Below are 19,434 nucleotides of genomic sequence, written 5' to 3'. Positions count from 1 at the left end.
GGGAACGAAATCATTCCTTAAAAACATTTGTAGAAACAAAAGTATAACTACAGAACAAGTTTTAGTCCAGAAAAAGAGAGCCAATTTAAATGGAAAGGAAAGGCCCGTGAAAAAAGTTTGTGCTAGAGCAGGAGATAACTCTGTGCATGGCAGTAGAAGGGTAAATATTTTCAGGGACATTCGTAAGCGAATGTTCCGCAACAGGGTAATTGTCAATTTGCTAAAACAATTTAAAAAAGGTCAACAGAAAGTGTCATTTTATAAGAAAAAGAAAAATGTAGAGAAAATTATTCATCAGGCTTTCGAAATCAAGCGAAAGTTATTTATTTTGGTAATTAATAGAATTAGGAAACTAAACAAGGTAATCTATGTTTTCAAATCTAATAGTAGATGGAAGAGAGAAGTTAATCGAAGTAATTTTTGTGAAGTTTTCTTAGGAGAATGGATGCATAGTTCAAATAGTGATGCATTTTTTAATGAGGAGAGTTATTTTCAGGACAATGTTTTGGTGCATGCAGTTGACAGCAGTGGTCGAGCATATGAGGTAAAAGATGGTCATCCGGTTGAAAAAGAATACTTGTGTCTGCAGATGCAGAAGAGGCGCTAAGTGATGAGGTTTTAGGGAGACGTCCTAAGGGACCAGTGTACACCTGGAAGTGTAGTTCTATTTGCAGTGTGCGACAGGATTCCATCAATTTGCTTTGTGATTTTATACGGACATTTCATAAGAAAAGTGTAAAGCAAAAAATAAAGTTGTTGCAAGAATTAGATCCTTGCAGAGTGAGACAAGTGACAGGTTTGCGTGGTCATTCACTGGCTTGTCTTTCTAGGAGAGTATGCTAGAGTGTATTTCATCATTTCAGGATGCTAGCAGTGCATCATAATAAAGTGAGGAAATTAGTTAGAATGTTGTATTATGCTAAGAGTCCAGCAATTATGCTTAAAAAATTAAGCAGAGCTCTTTTGCATGGTTCTGAAGTAGATGTGAAGAATATTTGTCAAGAAATTGAGTTCTGTTATTTTGCTTGTAAAGAGAACAATGTTGATATTGAACCACTAGAAGATGGTAATGTGGAAGACAGTGAACAGATTTTCAGTACAGATAAGTTTCACAAGGAAATTTCCACGTTTATGGTGAAATCAAGTGAGAGGCCTAATTTCACTTGTGTGTGTTGTCGACGGACTTATTATAAGAATCAGACTAAGTTAGTGGATATATATGCAAAGAGTGATATGGAAAACAATAGTGAATGGAAGGATTTTGCCACATACTTGATGGTAGAAAATTGTTTTGATTTGGGAGCAGACCAACGTATGTGTACTTATTGCTATAACAAATTAAATCAAAACCAGATGCCTGCTAGAGCGGTTTATAATAATCTGGAATTAGATGACATTCCTTATGAATTGAAGGATTTAAATACTTATGAATCTATTTTGATTCAAAGTGTCCATCCCTTCCAGGCTATTGTACGAATGGAGCCAAAGACAGGGAAGTTGCCTCCATCAGATTTACAGAGAGGATTAAAGGGAAGGGTTGTTTATTTGCCTTTGGATTTGAAGAAAAACATTAATACAATTGGAGTAGAGAAAGTGGAAGAGGAACCTCTGGTTATCATAGTTAATGGTGTTCCGACAAAGAGTAAGAAAATCTGGCAAGATTTAGTGGATGTTAGGAAAGTTAAAAAGGCAACATTGTATTTGATAAAAAATAATAAGTACTACAAGAATGTATGTGTTGCAGAAGAGGAAGTAAGTGAAGAAGAGGACAGCGATTTGTGTCCTGGTCAAATTGAGAAAGTAGAAGCCTCTAAAAAGGAAGAAATATATGAACATTATAGTGTTCATCCTTTGCATTCCAAGGAAGTCATGGGGAATGCTATTGAGTTGTTTCAAATGAAACAAGCCAAAGGGAGTCCCATTAGTGTTTGGGAGGAAAGTTTGGAAGCTCGGTGTTTCCCACAGTTATTTCCCACAGGTCGAGGAGGACGTTATGATGAGCGACCTGTTCAAATTCCTGCTTCAGAATACCGGACTTTACGATTGTATACAGAAGATCCTAGGTTTCGACAATGCATTCCCTATTTATTTCATCTATTGTTTGAAAGTGATCTCTCTGGATTGTCTTATGCAGTGAACCACATCTTGAAAAGTGGTATACAACTGCGGAATATCTCGGCAAGGGACTTTATGGATAAAGTCAATGTGCAAGACAGTATTTTGGATTCTCACCTGATTAATCTCATGGCTTGTCAACGTGGTACTAATGAGTATTGGTACCGCCGTCATGGTGACTTAAAATGTATGCTGAGGAACTTAGGAACTCCCACATGGTTCCTCACTCTCAGCTGTTCTGAGTATGGCTGGGAAGACTTACTTGAATTTCTACGAGAGGTAAATGGAAACATTGAAAATATTGAATTCAAGACACCCGGAGAACTGTGCTCTTTGGATCCTGTGAATGTATGCAGGTACTTCAATCATAGATTTGAAGCTATGATGTCTTTCATCACGAACAAGAAAAATCCACCTCTTGGAGAGGTGTTGGATTTCTTCTGGAGAAAGGAGTATCAAGCAAGAGGTGCTCCTCATATACATATGCTACTATGGATCAAAGATGCACCCAAATTTGGAACAGATCCGGATGACTTAGTGATGAGTTTCATAGAACAGTATGCTACATGTGCTGTTCCAAAGACAAACGAAGACAAAAGTCTAAGAGAACAAGTTTTACGGTTTCAAAGCCATCGTTGTGGAAAGTACTGTCGTCGTAAATTCAGAAACAAGGACAAATACTACACCAAATGTCGTTTTGCATTTCCACGGTCGGTGTTATCAAAAGGAAGAGTTAACAATTTGATGTCATCGCTGCAACATAATGTGACGAGGAAATCACCCAAAAACACATACAATTTGAAAAGAAACGAAGAGTCCAAGTACATCAACGACTACAACCCAGTGATTTTGTCCATGTGGAATGCTAACATGGATATACAGTTTGTGGCTGACAACTGTATGGCTGTGGCGTCTTACATCACTAAAAAAGAAAAGACAGAACTGAAGGATATGTGGGAGGATATTTCCCATGAAAAGAGCCTCAGTAAGAAGTTGTACAGTTTCAATCTGAAGATGTTGTCGCATCGAGAAATTGGAGCTTACGAATGTTCTGACCGGTTATCTTCAGCAAGTCTCTATGCCAAATCTAGGAGTATCATTTGGGCGAGTCTTGGTCTTGCTGCAACGCGTAATCGAGTTCTGAAACCTGTACGGGAAATTGAGTATTTGGCAGAGAAGGAGCCAAACAGTACAGATATTTTGAAGAGCAACATGTTGGATACATATTATCCAAATAGAAGCAGTCACCTGGAGAATGCTTGTCTGTATGAAGTTCTTCAAAATTACGTTTTCAAGAGGAACATCAAAGAAGATATTGATAAAGGAGTGTATGCTGTAATTGGAAGTGAGGGATGTCTGGTCAAGCAAAAAAAATGTCAATTGATAAATCATCGAAAATTGGATTGCGAATCTCCCGAAAGAAAAGAGTTTTTCTATTTAGCTCTTTTGCAACTTTTCAAGCATTGGCGTGCAGAAGAGGAACTGCTTGGGGATTTCCTCTGTTACGAAGACTCTTTCAATGCAGCCAAGGAGTCCATAGAATGTCCTGTTTTTCCAAAATATCTACAAATGTTGAATGCAGAAATTGAGCAGGAAGCAACAATTGCAGCCGAAATTGCTAGAGACAGTTCTCAGGACAGTCAGAGTTCTGTTTCATTGAGTCAGGATCCACTAGGAGAACCAGTTATTGAAAATGAAGCTGCCACTGCCATGATTGAAGTGGAAAGAGCCATGGCACATGCTCAGAAGGATGCGGTTAACTTAGAAGAATTGGAAAGACAACTTAACGTTGAGCAGAGGAAAATATATGTCGAAGTTACCAACCAAATTGAGCATGGATTAAGTCATGAGAAGGAAGAGTGCTCATGTACGTCAATGAAGCCTGTCCGACTGTACTTGAGTGGAGAAGCAGGAACTGGAAAAAGTTTCCTTATTAAAGCAATTTCATGTTATATGCAGAAAAGGACTGATTCATCGCTGTCTTGTGTTGTGACCGCTCCAACTGGACTGGCAGCTCATAACATTAAAGGGATTACTTTGCATCGGTTACTGATGCTGCCAGTGGAGCATGATAACAAATTACAATACCACAAGTTATCTGGAGATGCTTGTTGTGAAGTATCTCGAGTTTTGAAGAAGATGAAACTTCTTATCATTGACGAAGTAAGCATGGTTTCCAATCTCATGCTTGCTTTTGTGCATTTAAGAATGCAGCAAGTTCTTAAAACAGAGTATGATGTGTTATTCGGTGGCAAACACATCATTGTTTTTGGTGATCTTCTGCAGCTGACACCAGTGAAAGGACAACCAGTGTTTAAACTGCTTACACATGAAGATACCAAGAAGTGCCTAGGGAGCATTGGCAACGTTAACATATGGTTAAACTTCAGTTATGCTGAGCTGCGTGAAAATATGCGTCAGGCGAAGGACGAAGATTACAAGAATATTCTACAAGATATTAGAATCAGGAGAGTGACTGAGCGTGGTAAAGAAGCTTTACATGCACGCTTACTGTCAAATTTATATCCAGAAGAAGACGTTTTGCCAGAGGATATTTTTCAGAAAATTACTGTGAAGAAATCTGGAATATGTTTGATGCCAACTCTTGCAGAATGTTCCATCTTCAACAACAAAATGTTGAATTTAGAAAAACAAGAGATTGTGAAACTTGAAGCTATTGACAAAATAGAGCATATGGGAGCAACAATTATTTTGTCAGAGAATTTGAAATCTAAATTGGATTCATTAGAGAAGACTATATCTAAAACTGCGGGTTTTGAAAAGACTTTGAATGTGTGCTTAAATTGCCGAATCATTTTGAGAAGGAATTTACATGTTGAAAGAAGTCTGGTAAATCTATCAATGGGTAATGTTGTTGATTTTGAGAAATACAGAAATAGAGATGGAATTGAATTTTTAAAAATTAAATTTGATGGCATTGAGGAAGTACAGCTAATTGGTCGTTGCTCTGCTAGGTTTTTGCTTGTTAAAGACTTATATGTTTGCCGTAAGCAGTTTCCTGTTTGCTTGGCATATGCGGTGACAATTTATAAATCGCAAGGTTTAAGTGTAGACACTGCTTTAGTGAATATTGGCAGTTCTGTATTCAAAGAGGGTATGGCTTATGTAGCATTGTCACGAGTCAAAACTTTATCGGGTTTGTACTTGATTGACTGTGATGTCACAAATATTTGTGCAGATCTAGATTGCGTTAAGGAATACAATAGGTTAAGAAGAGAGTATGCGCCACATTTGCCTCAATATCCTTTGATTGAGAAACGTGTGGTAGGCTGGAAACGAAGAAATATCAGTAATAGTAGGGAGGTTGTAGCAAAAAGACCAAAAGTCGATGAACCCAAAAGTGGAAGCAGGAATAAAATCAATTCTGTTGAAAATGTTGTTGGTTTTAAATTTGAAAATAGTTCTGGTGTCAACTGCTATGCTAATGTAGTTGTTAATGTTCTCTTTTCACTAGAGACTTTCAAAGAACAGATTGTGATCAATTCGGAACAAAGTTTATGCTGTTTGTTGAATTCTGTGTTAGAGAAATGTAGTGCTGATAAAACGAGAGTAGAAAGTGTGTCTGAAATTCGTTTTCTGTTAGACGAATGTTCAGGTCAAACAGAATTCTCTGAAAATATTCAGCAGGATTGTCAGGAGTTTTTAATGTATATGCTTGATGTATTGCAAGATGAGGGTGTAGATGTAGATTATCTATTTGGCCTTTCTTATCAATTGCAGCATGACTGCGAGAACTGTAGGCTATCAAGTACTAATAGTGTAGACTCAGAAAGATTTATATATTTAACTTTGCCTGACAGTAAATCAGTATCCTTCAATAAGCTAGTAAAGGCAGCCGATCAAAATATGGAGTGCAGCCAATGTAAGTCTGGAATGCTGTCCACGTTAATTTTACGAAGTTATGGCCAGTATGTCATTTTAATGTTCCAACGATGTAGGCCTGATGGAACTAAATTGACAACTTTAATTAATAATTTTGTGGCTTCGCAGTTGTCAATATCAGGAAGGACTTTTAAAACTACTGCAATTATATATCATAATGGCCCTTCAACTAATTCAGGACATTATACAGCTTATTTGAAATCTGGAAACGGTTGGTCATTCTGCAATGATTCTGTTTTAACTTTCCAAAAAAGATTGCCTTTCCACCTTCAAAATTCTTACCTGGTGTTCTTACAACCAAAATTTTAGGAAAAAAAGCTTGGGATTTGTTCAGAGGAATTTCAAGATGTTCTAATGGCTCCTACTCTATATGGCCTTGTGGATAATTGTAGTACAGAGCGAAAACTGTTTGTTTTTATAAGCAAAGTCAAGCAGCAGATCAAAATAAGGAGTAGAGGAAATGTAAGTCTGCAATGCTGTCCACATTATTTATGGAAACTTATGGATGAAATGTCATTTTACAATTTCAACTACATAAACTGGAAGAAAATAAGCTGTCCAGTCTAATTAAAAATGTTTTGGCTACATAGTCATCGATTTCAGGAAGAACATTTGCAACTGCAGATATTATATAATATACTGGTCCTTTGACAACATCTGGATATTACACAGCTTATTTAAAATTTATAAAATGGCTAGTCTTTTAGCAAACATTACTAATTGAGTATGAAGCAATGTTGCCTTTTGACTTGTTTTTTGAAGTTGAATTTAGGGTAGGTAATTGGACTATAATGATTCTAGGTGTTGCTGTAACTTAGTGTGCTGTTTCAAATTGCTTTGTATGTCTCAGTTTTCTTAAAACAATTGAGTTTATCTTTCAGAAAGTGGCGGGCAGAAAATAGTAACAGCACAACAGAGTATAAGCTGTTCATAGGATATCCTTTGACGTCATAGAAAGTAAGTTACTTTGGAGAAGTTCCTATTTCTGCTTATTTATATTATTTGTTTTTTTTAAACACAATCATTTTGATTGTGTTTTTTTTCCCCGCTGTTATATGATGAATACCTTCAACTCACTGTTTTCAGTGAAATTTGAAATTTCTGATAACAGCAAAAATAAACCATTAAATATGTTTAATTAATTTTCCACTTTGAATTGTGATTTCTAATATGTATATGGATTGGTGTGGCTCACTGGTTAGAGGCGTCAGACCTAGAAGCAGAAGTCAGGCCGGAACTAGGGTTCGATTCCTGACGTGGCAGGATCTTGGGCCATGGTGAGCGGACTCGATAATTCTCGCTTCGGTGCCTACTGCAACCATGGGTCCCACTCAGTAACTCTGGGCAATAGCTTGCTTAATCTCAACTAACAGTCCCATCAGCGCCGGGGATGCGTGGCATCACCTTGGGGATGCCCAGGAGGGACCATTTCACAGGGAAAGCCAGGATGGGTTCCCCAGCGGTATACAGCGCCGGGACGCTTCTTTGCTGGGGCAGCTGTACGCATTACTAGTATACCACATTTAACATTCATTTTGTCTCATGCTCACTCTTTTTTTACCACCTTGTATTAATTAAAAAAAATTTGTTCTTTCTTACACAGATTAAAAGTATAAAAATGATAATACAGTACGGTAATGACAATTATAAGGTAAGCGTTTAGTACTCTTTACGTTACATGTCTATCAGATTTAACTTTTATTAGTTTCTCTGCTTCTTTTTTATAACCCTTAGTTTCCTGTCTTTGCTACTTCCTTCATTTCTTTTTCTTTTACTTACTTATACTACTCTTTTCACTTCTTTTATCAGTCCCTCTTTCAACAGTAACTGTGTGTTACTCCTTCTATTTGTCTTTTTTTTCACATTACTCTCTGTTTATTAACTCGTCTCTTTTTTTTAAATATTTTTTTTTAGTTCGCTCCCGGTTCGCGTACCGGAACGCAAACCGGGAAGCGTACCAAAAGAAATAGAGGATGCTAGAGTGCTAAACATTCTAGCAATTTTTAAAAAAAGGGAAGGTAGTTCTGAAAAGAACTTTTTTTTATTATTTTTGATGTTTTATATTTTTTTTGTGTTTTTTTTGAGGAAGGGGAAACAAAAACTGATTTGCTTCAAAGGGCTCAACAGGAGCAACAAAAAAAAAATTACTTTCTAGGACGTTTTGGACATTGATGATTTTCATATGATCTATTTATTAAAGTAATACTCATCTCTCCGCATGAAATTAATTTTCCACATGCTACACAAGTGAATCTCATCTGCCCAAAGTTCTTTTGCAGATTTGGGACCGTTACCCTTGCCTCTGACTCACTTATTGCTAAGTCATTGGTGGATGTTTTTGCCGGTCGGGGGTTATTCACCATATCTCGAAGTTGCGCTTTAGAATAATTAAGAGGGTGCCACCTCTCCATGTGCCGATGCATGGTATGATTACCATAGCTATATTTTTTCGGTCCCTCTCAAGAGTTTTTTTTCTGCAGATGAGGCAGGTAACGAACCTGGCATTAACTTTCTTTTCATGAGAAGGAAAAGAAAAAAATTGCCAGATAAAATTCACTTTCACATGGGACGTTCTTGGCATTTCTTTCAGAAAGCCACTTGTCCCTTGCTCCTGTTCCTCGTCTTCCTCTTCTTCTTCTTCCTGGTCGAAGATGACCTGGCTAGTCGGTCCTCTCTTATTTGGTGGTGGTGGGGGTGGTGGAGATCCACCAGCTGCAGCTAATACAAATGCCATGTCTTAGCAAACAAAAACAGGTCTTTCTCTCATAAAAATGAAAGTCGGAGTGAAGAAAAAAGGTGGGACTTTCATCATTTGAGAAAAGAAAATGTTCTAAACCAATGAAAAGTGTTTGTTTTACGTCATATGATCAAGCGTTCCATCATTAGGAAACTAAAAGTAAAATCAACCAATGAAAAGTTTTATAAACTAGTCACATGACCTGTTATGCTTACGTTCCGCGTTCCGCGCCGCGCCTCGGATCGATTCCGGGGATTTACGTTTCGCGCCTTGGTTCGCGTTCCAGAACGCTTCCGGGTGCGCTAATGCAGCACGTCATAAGGGGCATTACGTAGTAACGCGATATGTTGCGTTTACGGGACGCGTCACGATGTGCCTTTCTAACGCGGTATTTGCACTAACGGAACGTTTACCGGTTCGCGGATCGGCAGCGAAACAAGAAAAAATAATTTTAACTATAATATAAATTGAATTAAAAAAATATAATACAAATATATATAAAATATATTTGTGAATTAGAATAAAAATATATGTTACAGCTATAGATATTAGCTTTTAAAAAACCAATGAAATTCACTGAAAAAACCATAGGTTATAGACCATATATAGTTAGGGATTAGCATTTACAAAACCAAGAAAATTCACTGAAAAAACCATTGGTTATAGACCATATATAGTTAGGGATTAGCATTTACAAAACCAAGAAAATTCACTGAAAAAACCATTGGTTATAGACCATATATAGTTAGGAATTAGCATTTTCAAAACCTTAATTTACTCGCACAAAACCATAGAAATTCGAATATATAGTTAGTTGCAATAACTATATATCGCGCACCCGCAATCCACTGCTGATGATGTCACATATTACATCATTCATGACATAGTCAGGGACATCACTGATGACTTCACTGATGACATCTCACATGATATCACTGATGACATCACTGATGACATCTCAAATGACATCACTGATGACATCACTGATGACATCTCAAATGACATCACTGATGACATCACTGATGACATCTTAAATGACATCACTGATGACATCACTGATGACATCATTCATGTGATAATACGATGAAGCTCTTCAGACTCTAATATAATCTTAGATCCACTCAGTGTAAACAGACACTCACAGACTGTCACTCATCCATGGAGTTACTCACACACCTAGTCAGTCATGCAAAGTATCAATCACACCTCCATTTCCTCAACTATACAGTTATACACACCTTACTAATTCAAACATATTCTAACACATATTTACTCTCTTATACAATCTCTCATACAAGTTCACAATGATTCATAAAGCCACTCTCACATTCACTGGCTCTTATGCTCAGTTATTTATATATGTCAACTCTCACATGGACTGTGTTTTACATATGTACTTACTTTGACATGTAGCACTGAGATATCCATTCACTCACCAATACACTCATGCACACAGTCAACCGCCCATGCAGCTGTTTCCACATGCACTTTTGAACCCATACATCTAGTGAATCAACTGCTCACACATCTTTGCACAGAGTCATACACCTCCCAGCCACTCATACACATACTCAGTCTCCCATACAAATACTTGGGCAACCAATGAATATCCCATATAGTTACTCATATAGCTACTGATTAACACATTCAGCAGTTTACAGAACAACAGACATAATGATGCACAAATTAAGACAGTTTAGTCACTAACCCATGCACTCAGTGAGACACATTTAATCACTCTCTCATACAGTCAGTCATGCACCTACTAAATTCTTCATCCAGACACTTATACATACACTCATTCTTCAATATGTAAAACATATTTAAACGCACAGTCACTGGATGATGTCATCAGTGATGTCATCAGTGATGTCACTGACCATGTCATGAATGATGTAATATGTGACATCATCAGCAGTGGATTGCGGGTGCGCGATATATAGTTATTGCAACTAACTATATATTCGAATTTCTATGGTTTTGTGCGAGTAAATTAAGGTTTTGAAAATGCTAATTCCTAACTATATATGGTCTATAACCAATGGTTTTTTCAGTGAATATATATATATATATAATATATATATATATATATATATATATATATATATATATATATATATATATATATATATATATATATATATATATATATATATATATATTCACTGAAAAAACCATAGGTTTCACACCAGTTATAGTTAGGAATTAGCATTTAAAAAACCTATTAAATTCACTGAAAAACCATAGGTTTCACACCAGTTATAGTTAGCTGGAAATTTTACTGATATAAAACCATTGAAATTCCCACGTTATAGTTAGTCGGACTCACTATAACTTGCGCGTGCAATGCACTGCTGATGACATCACATATTACATCACTCATGACATGGTCAGTGACATCACTCATGACATCACTGATGACATCACTCATGACATCACTGATGACATCGTCCAGTGAATGTGTGTCTTTCTGAAAAATAAATATATTTTATATATGTATATGTTAAGGTCGATGGAAGAATAAATGTTTAAATAAGTGTCTAAATGGATGTTTTTTAAAAAAAAATTGATTGGTTAACTGGCTTATTAAGTGTATCTTAGTGAATAGATATATTAGCGAGTAATGTTTAAATATTTAAATATATGTATCAGTGTTTTACTTTGTGTATAAGTGGCTGCATGGGTTGGTGAGTAGCTACATGTGTGTGTATATGGGTTATTAGATGTATTTTTAGTATCAGTATGAGTGTCTGTATGGTTTGGTGGGGCTGTTACTTAGCACATAGATGCATCAATGACTGACTCACTGTTTGTATGTGTTTTGTAGACAGCATTTGTGTAGGATTGTATGGGTGGATGAGTGTGTATATGTGTGTGTTAGAGAGTGAATGCCTCTCTCACTAGTGTCTTTATGAGTAACTACATATGTTTTAATCTTGTATATATGAGAATTGATGTATATAAGTAAGTATATGTGAGAGTGAGAGATTGAAAGAGTTCCTGTTTAAATAAGTATGTGTTTCTATAAGTGATTGTTTAAGAGAGTACATATGTGTAAGTTTCCTTAGAAGTAATGTGCTAATGTGTGTATAGTTGTATATGCAAATAAATGGATGTTTATTAGTTTATTTGCATGTGTGAGTATATGTTTGAGTAAGTTTTTGATGACTGTCGGTGTGTAACAGAATGAATAGGGGTATCACTACATATGATGAGTGAGTATATGTATGAGTGAATACATAAAACTGTTGGTGAATGTGTGAATTTGTATATAGATGGTGAAATTACTGAATTGGTTGTTGTAACTGGTATGGGTATATCCACTTTTTTGTTAATGTTAGTTTCTATTTTTGAATATGTGTTTCAAAGGTTACTTTACAGTGAAAGGAGGTCTGTCACTGTGTTACAAGGATGGTGTCATCAGTGATGTCATGAGTGATGTCACTGACCATGTCATGAGTGATGTAATATGTGATGTCATCAGCAGTGCATTGCACGCGCAAGTTATAGTGAGTCCGACTAACTATAACGTGGGAATTTCAATGGTTTTATATCAGTAAAATTTCCAGCTAACTATAACTGGTGTGAAACCTATGGTTTTTTCAGTGAATTTAATAGGTTTTTTAAATGCTAATTCCTAACTATAACTGGTGTGAAACCTATGGTTTTTTCAGTGAATTTCATAGGTTTTGTAAATGCTAATTCCTAACTATAACTGGTGTGAAACCTATGGTTTTTTCAGTGAATTTCATAGGTTTTTTAAATGCTAATTCCTAACTATAACTGGCGAGAAACCTATGGTTTTTTCAGTGAATTTCATAGGTTTTTTTAATGCTAATTTTTAACTTTTTGTAGGGCTTCATACCTATGTACTTTTTAGTGAATTTCTAAGCTTATTTTTTCACAAATGTCTTTAGCTGAGAAAGGTATGTTTTTCTAAAAATGAACACTATAATGTATATTAAGATAATATTTTTATTTTAAAATAGTATTTTACTTTTTTTTTATATTTGACTCTGGAGCGCTCCCATGTCATGAGTGATGTAATATGTGATGTCATCAGCAGTGCATTGCACGCGCAAGTTATAGTGAGTCCGACTAACTATAACGTGGGAATTTCAATGGTTTTATATCAGTAAAATTTCCAGCTAACTATAACTGGTGTGAAACCTATGGTTTTTTCAGTGAATTTAATAGGTTTTTTAAATGCTAATTCCTAACTATAACTGGTGTGAAACCTATGGTTTTTTCAGTGAATTTCATAGGTTTTTTAAATGCTAATTCCTAACTATAACTGGTGTGAAACCTATGGTTTTTTCAGTGAATTTCATAGGTTTTTTAAATGCTAATTCCTAACTATAACTGGTGAGAAACCTATGGTTTTTTCAGTGAATTTCATAGGTTTTTTTAATGCTAATTTTTAACTTTTTGTAGGGCTTCATACCTATGTACTTTTTAGTGAATTTCTAAGCTTATTTTTTCACAAATGTCTTTAGCTGAGAAAGGTATGTTTTTCTAAAAATGAACACTATAATGTATATTAAGATAATATTTTTATTTTAAAATAGTATTTTACTTTTTTTTTATATTTGACTCTGGAGCGCTCCCGGTGCGCGTACCGATGAACGCTTCGGTGCGCGTACCGTCAGCGCACCAACAAAAAAAAATAAAAAAAAATAAGGAAGGAGTGACCATAAGGAATGGGGACAGAGAGAGTGGTGTTAAGAGAAAGAGAGCTAAAGGGAGGAACACAGAGGGACTGTGTAATAGATAGTAAGACAGATAAAAAGTGTAAGAGGAAGTAACTGAGAAAAGAAAAATGAATAAGGGAGCAAAAGAAGAGAAGAAATAGGAAGAAGACTAAAGCAGAGGTTCTGGGAGAATGTAAATGGATGATGAAAGTAAAAGGAAGGACAGTTAAGTATGGGAATGACAGGTAGTGACGGAATCAGAGGAAAGGAATAGTAATGACGGAGGGAAAGTAAATAGCAGTGAATAAAAGTAAAGAGGGGTGAAACAGGGTACATGTAAGTGAATAAGGGTAAGACATGGGGAATAATAGAGCGAAAGAAGACAGAGAGTAAAAGAAGGAGTGTCACAAAGGGACTAAGTGAACCAGTAAAAAAGGTAAGTGAAGGAGTGTGCATAGGCAGAGGTACTGAAAGAAGTTGAATGTGGTAGGAAGTAAACATGGAAGAAAAGAATAAGTGAGGGAAGCAAAGTAAGGAAACAGGGGTGAGGTAGGGTGAGAGAAAAATAGTGAAAAAAAACCAAAGGTGATAACAAAAAAGATTTTGTAAACACACTTACCATATAATCAATGCAAACTTGTATCTGTGAAAGATAAAAGAAAAAACACGTTATAATTACTTAAAAATATATAATAAAATAGAAGAAACAGTTCATGAGGTTTAAAAATCTACAAAAGTTTACTAAGAAATGAAGCAATAGTGAAGGATACAAAAACAGAAAGAAAGTAATGTAGAAAGAGAAAAAAAAGGAAAAAGAAATAGAAAGAGAACAAATTCCTAAAGATAAATAAGATACTAAAAGAATGTAAGATATCAAAACAAAATCAGTAAAGATAAGAAAGTAAAAGAAAAACGAGTGAAAAGGAGAGAAGTCTGATTGAGAAACTATAAATAAAAAAGAGGAATAGAAGATGATTGAGAGTGAGTGAAGTGAAGTCACAGAGTGAAGGGATGAAAGGAATGAAGTTAGTATAGAACGATGGATAAAACAGGAGTGAGAGAGTAAGTACACAGAAAGACAAAAGGAAGAACAAAGTGAACTACAGTACAATGAGTGCGAAAGAAAAAAAAATGGAGAAAAAGAAAGAGAGGGTTAGGAAACTAAAGCAGTGGTACTGAGAGAATATGAAAAAGATAAAAAGTGGTGGAAGGAACAGAGGAAATGCAGACAGTTCCTATTAGATTGAGAAGTTGTGAATGAAGTGCAGTAAAGAAACAGTGATGAAAAAAGAGTGTAAATTAGTAAAGAGAGGTAAATAAGGGTGAAAAAGAAAATGAGTGTAAGACAATGTGAACACAATATAAATTACACAATGCAAACTACACAATAACTTCTACAATATGTTACATTATTTATTTTTGCTGTTCTCAGAATATATTGAATTTCACTTAAATTAGTGAGTTCAAAGTCTTCATCATATAACAGCGGGAAAAAAAAACACAATCTAAAAGATTGTGTTTAAAAAAACCCATTCAAACATACATCTCATATATGTACACTAATCTTTGATTCACTTACTTTTCCGTGAGGCCAAATAGAAGATAGTGAAGGTCCTTTTGGTGGAAAAAAAGTCTGCTGTGCTCTATAACTTCCATTTCATCGACTTCCTATGAAAAAAGATCTAAGAACATCATACCTTACACTTTCCTCACGGCCAATTTGTGTCAGATATATCAGTATTTTTTACTTTGAGATCCACTTAAAGTATCTACATGAGATAAATAATTTAAAATATTAGATTAACTAACTAACTAACTAACTTTTATTATCTATTCCCGTCTTCAAAGGCCAATTCCCTTTACTAAAACTTTGGTTTTAAAAACACTAGATAAGAATTTGTAGAGTCATAAGGCAAACGTTGTTTATAAGTTAAATGAGAATCATTGCAGTAACTCCATCCATTTTCAGATTTTAAGTAGCATGTATAATGTCCTGGGGTTGTCGAAGATCCATCATGATAAATAATTGCTTCAGTTGTAAAGGTTCTTCCTGAAATTGATAACTGAGAAGCTACAAAATTTTTGATAGAAGTTGTCAATTTAGTTCCATCAGGTCTACATCGTTGGAAAAGATTGAAATAGACTTCTCTGTAATAGTGATGGATTGAGTTAGGCTTCTCTGGTATACAGTACCCTAACTCTACTAATATAGTTAATTTGTATGCAATTTTCAGAAAGAAAATGGAAGGAGAAAATCAAGCAAATGTTACTTCTATCAAAATAAAGGTGGAAAAACCAGAAGAGCAAACAGATGAAGTAGATTTCATGGATGACTCTTTGGATCTTACTTTTCCGTGAGGCCAAATAGAAGATAGTGAAGGTCCTTTTGGTGGAAAAAAAGTCTGCTGTGCTCTATAACTTCCATTTCATCGACTTCCTATGAAAAAAGATCTAAGAACATCATACCTTACACTTTCCTCACGGCCAATTTGTGTCAGATATATCAGTATTTTTTACTTTGAGATCCACTTAAAGTATCTACATGAGATAAATAATTTAAAATATTAGATTAACTAACTAACTAACTAACTTTTATTATCTATTCCCGTCTTCAAAGGCCAATTCCCTTTACTAAAACTTTGGTTTTAAAAACACTAGATAAGAATTTGTAGAGTCATAAGGCAAACGTTGTTTATAAGTTAAATGAGAATCATTGCAGTAACTCCATCCATTTTCAGATTTTAAGTAGCATGTATAATGTCCTGGGGTTGTCGAAGATCCATCATGATAAATAATTGCTTCAGTTGTAAAGGTTCTTCCTGAAATTGATAACTGAGAAGCTACAAAATTTTTGATAGAAGTTGTCAATTTAGTTCCATCAGGTCTACATCGTTGGAAAAGATTGAAATAGACTTCTCTGTAATAGTGATGGATTGAGTTAGGCTTCTCTGGTATACAGTACCCTAACTCTACTAATATAGTTAATTTGTATGCAATTTTCAGAAAGAAAATGGAAGGAGAAAATCAAGCAAATGTTACTTCTATCAAAATAAAGGTGGAAAAACCAGAAGAGCAAACAGATGAAGTAGATTTCATGGATGACTCTTTGGATCAACAGTTAATAGAATGTTTGGAACAAATGGAATCATGTACTTATAATTATGAGGAAATTCCGGACAATATTATGTTAGAAATTTTATTAAATTATGAAAAAGAATCAGAGGAATAAATTTATATTTAATAATTTTAAATTGTTTGAGACAATATTCATTTTTATATGTAATTCATAAAGTATTACCAAAAATGTTTAAAATATAAAGTGAGACTTATAGTATACTGTTCAACTATTTTTCTGTTACATAGTAAGTTTACTCATAGTTACTACCTTTCTCCCACTATATTATCTCCTATGTATATTTTACACCTCATTTTCATAAGGGAGCAGGATAGACTACTCATGATCCCCTAGAAATTCTCAGGGAGTGCTTAAAAGATCTGTTTCTGCTTTCCAGACAGACTATGTTATGAATTCCATATACCACAAAAAATACAATAACAACATGCAAGATGTCTACAAAGGAGATCGTGTACATTAAATTTAAGTCTCTTCATTGGTACCTACATGTAGGTACTTACATAAAATTAAAAAATAAAAAAAAACAATTAATAAACATACAATTTTTTGAAGTGATTATTTTTCCATAGTACCCTCCTTGATACGTTCCCGGTGCGCGTACCAGGCGCTTCCCCCGCGAAAATCGAAAAAAAAAAAAAGGGTGAGACCCCGCGGGGCCCTTTAATGGCCCCCACATCAAACCTAGGGGTACAGGGGGTGTCTGCTCTGCCCCCTTATGGTCATTTCCCCCTTTGTTTTGGCCACCTCTCGTATCTCGATCCTACCGAGACACAAGAAGGCGGCCGCTCCGGACTGTTTAGAATGTTTACAGACAACTGAGAGCCAATCAGCTTTCTGCGCGCAAGTCGCGTGGCGCGCCTGGAGCACTCTCCGGTGCGCGCACCGGAGAGCGCCTATAGATATATATATTTTTTGGGACCTAAATTACTCAAAATCCACTGGGGCACATATCTTGAGACATAGCAAAGGCACATCGGGCTACCAGTCCCTACAATTTTGCCAAGTTTGGTGGAAATCCATTCAGCCGTTCGGGCTAAAAGTGAAATCGACCGCCCTATGGAAATTAACATGGGGAAAACGCGTTTTGGGACCCCCCTTTTATCTCGGCCCCCGCTTGACGTATCCCCCCAAACTTTCAAGGAAGGACCGGAGCTCCACGAGGCCATTTTCAGGAAATTTTCAGGCAGATTCGTCAACCGGTGCCAAAGTTATTCCAAATAGAATTTTGAGATTTAACATTGAAAAAAATCCTAACTATAACTACCTACTGGCGACCGCCAGTAGGTAATACACATATATATATATATATATATATATATATATATATATATATATATATATATATATATATATATATTCAATGAAAAAACCATAGGTTATAGGCCATATATAGTTAGGAATTAGCATTTACAAAACCTTATTTTACTCGCATAAAACCATTGAAATTCCATATATAGTTAGCTAACTATAAGCGCTAACTATATATCGCGCACCCGCAATCCACTGCTGATGATGTCACATATTACATCATTCATGACATGGTCAGTGACATCACTGATGACATCACTGATTACAACATCCAGTGACTGTATGTTTCTGTAAAGTTAAAATATGTTTCACATATTGAAGAATGAGTGGATGTATAAGTGTCTGGATGAAGAATTTAGTAGGTGCATGACTGACTGTATGAGTGAGTGATTAAATGTGTCTCACTGAGTGCATGGGTTAGTGACTAAACTGTCTTAATTCGTGCATCAGTATGTTTGTTGTTGTGTAAACTGCTGCTTGTGTTGATCAGTAGCTATAAGAGTAGCCATATGGGTTATTGATTGGTTGCCCAAATATTTGAATGGGAGGCTGAGTGTGTGTGTGGGTGGCTGGGAGGTGCGTGACTCTGTGCATAGATGTGTAAGCAGTTGATTCACTAGGAGTATGAGTTCAAGAGTGCATGTGGAAACAGCTATATGAGCGGTTGACTGTGCATGGGTGTGTTGGTGAGTGAATGGATTTCTCATTGCTACATGTGCAAGTAAGTACGTATGTAAAACACAATACATGTGAGAGTTGAGATATATAAATAACTGAACATAAGAGCCAGTGAATGTGTGAGTGGCTGTATCGATCACTGTGAGCTTGTATCAGGGATTATATAAGAGAGTAAATATGTGTTATTATATGTTTGAATAAGTAAGATGTGTATAACTGTATAGTTGAGGAAATGGAGGTGTGATTGATTCTTTGCATGACTGACTAGGTGTGTGAGTAAGTCCATGGATGAGTGACAGTCTGTGAGTGTCTGTTTATACTGAGTGTATGTAAGGTTATATTAGAGTCTGAAGAGGTTCATTGTATTATCACATGAGTGATGTGATCAGTGATGACAAATGAGATGTCATCAGTGATGTCATTTGAGTTGTCATCAGTGATGTCATTTGAGATGTCATCATTGATATCATTTGAGTTGTCATCAGTGATGTCATTTGAGATGTCATCAGTGATGTCATCAGTGATGTCACTGACCATGTCATGAATGATGTAATATGTGACATCATCAGCAGTGGATTGCGGGTGCGCGATATATAGTTAGCGCTTATAGTTAGCTAACTATATATGGAATTTCAATGGTTTTATGCGAGTAAAATAAGGTTTTGTAAATGCTAATTCCTAACTATATATGGCCTATAACCTATGGTTTTTTCATTGAATTTTCAAGGTTTTGTAAATGCAAATTCCTAACTATATATCCACTATAACCTATGGTTTTTTCTGTGAATTTCATTGGTTTTTTAATAGCAAATATGAAAAGCTTTAAAATGTCAAGTACGTGATAGATAAAAACATTTTCGTATTTA

This window comes from Lissotriton vulgaris, chromosome 6 (genome assembly GCF_964263255.1).
Source record: "Lissotriton vulgaris chromosome 6, aLisVul1.2, whole genome shotgun sequence".
In the NCBI taxonomy this organism is placed as follows: domain Eukaryota; kingdom Metazoa; phylum Chordata; class Amphibia; order Caudata; family Salamandridae; genus Lissotriton; species Lissotriton vulgaris.
The sequence above is the reverse complement of the archived record's forward strand: the minus strand, read 5'-3'. Positions refer to the sequence as shown.